The sequence below is a fragment of the Suricata suricatta genome, chromosome 3 (assembly GCF_006229205.1).
Source record: "Suricata suricatta isolate VVHF042 chromosome 3, meerkat_22Aug2017_6uvM2_HiC, whole genome shotgun sequence".
NCBI lineage: Eukaryota > Metazoa > Chordata > Mammalia > Carnivora > Herpestidae > Suricata > Suricata suricatta.
In genome coordinates this window covers 60,772,313-60,774,334 of record NC_043702.1, presented here as the reverse complement: position 1 = coordinate 60,774,334, position 2,022 = coordinate 60,772,313, and positions in this window count along the sequence as shown.

Here is a 2,022-nt window from a genome sequence, read left to right as displayed (position 1 = left end):
TATAGACACAATGGAGTACTACATGGCAATGAGAAAGAATGAAATATGGCCATTTGTAGGAAAGTGGATGGACCTTGAGGGTGTCATGCTAAGCGAAATAAGTCAGGCAGAGAAGGACTCATAGGTCTAACAGGAAAACAGAAGAAACCTAATGGAGGACCAGGGGGAGGGGAAGAGGGACAGAGAGTTGGGGAGAGAGAGCGACGCAAAACTTGAGACTATTGAATCCTGAAAATGAACTGAGAGTTGAAGGGGAAGGGGGAGAGGGGAAAGAGGTGGAGGTGATGGAGAAGGGCACTTATGGGGAAGAGCACTGGGTGTTGTATGGAAACCAATTTGACAATAAACTATTGAAAAAAAAATTAAAGCAGGTGGTTGGATGGGGCACCTGGGTGGCTCAGTTGTTTAAGCATCCAACTTCAGTTCAGGTCATTATCTCACAATTCCTGAGTTCAAGCCTCACATCAGGCTCTGTGCTGACAGCTTAGGGCCTGGAGCCTGCTTCGGATTCTGTGTCTTCTTCTTTCTCTGCCCCTCTCCTGCTCTCTCTCTCTCTCTCTCTCTCTCTCTCTCTCTCTCAAAAATAAATGAACATTAAAAAAATAAACAATCTCCAGGTGGCTTGAGAAGGTATCATATGAGGAATAACCTGAGGTGAGGGAGCAAGTACTTGAATTTCTGGGGGAACAGTAAGTGCAGAAGCCCTGGGGCAAACTATGGAAAGAACCCATATACGTACATAGATGATAGAGAGATAGATATCTATATCTATCTGTAAATACAATGGGATATTCCTCAGTGATCATAAAGAATGAATTCTTGCCATTTGCAACAATGTGGATGGAATTAGAGTGCATTATTCTAAGTGAGATAAGTCAGAGAGAGACAAATACCATTTGATTCACACATATATGGAATTTAAGAAACAAAACAAATGAACAGAGGAGAAGGGAGGCAAAAATCAGATAAAGACAGAGAGGGAGACAAACCATTAGAGTCCCTTAAATACAGAGAACAAACTGAGGAGTCTCTGGCAGGGTGTTGGGTGGGAAAGAGGGGGGATGGGCTAAATGGGCAATGGGCATTAAGGAGGGCACTTTTTGGGATGAGCACTGGGTGTTATATGTAATTGATGATTCACTAAATTCTATTCCTGAAATCACTATTACACTATATGTTAACTAATTTAGATTTTTAAGAAAGAGAGATAGACTTTGGAATCACAATGATTTGAATTCACTTCCCATCCACAAGACTTTGGGCAAATAACGTAATCTCCACTAGGCTCAGTTTCTTTATCTGTAAAATGGAAGTAGTAATACCATCTTTACAGGGTGATGCATCTACCTGAACTTACCTGTGCCATAAATCCTGGGCAAATATGTTGCATGTAAGAAAGGAAGTGTTTTGGATATGAGTGCAGAGCATTGTCTCGTGCCAGCAACCTGTTGATCTGACCCACAAGGGATAATGCCCTAAAATGAGTAAATTTTAGTTTGAGTCTGAGATTTCAGTGTATCTGGATGGCATTTGGATATTCACCCCAGATCCAACATGCCCCAAGCTAATGGCTAGTTATCCTCCTTAGTCATAACTGTACCATAAGTCTGACCGGCTCTGCCCTGAAAAATACATGCTTTAATATATTTTTTAATGTGTATTTATTTTTGAGAGAGAGAAAGAGAGGGGCACAAATGGGGAAGGGGCAGAGAGAGAGGGAGACCCAGAATCCGAAGCAGGCTCCAGGCTATGAGCTGTCAGCACAGAGCCCGACTGAGCCACCCGGAACCCCCATGCTTTAATTTTTTGTAAATGAACTTTCTCAATCTCACTCTGCTTAGTCAAAGATGCCCATGATTGATACCCATAAGATATTAATACCTGGGTGGCCCAGTTAATTAAGCATCCAACTTCCACTCAGGTCATGATCTTAACACTTATGGGTCAAGCCCCATGTTGGGCTCTGTGCTGACAGCTCAGAACCTGGAGACTGCTTCAGATTCCGTGTCTCCCCTTCTCTCT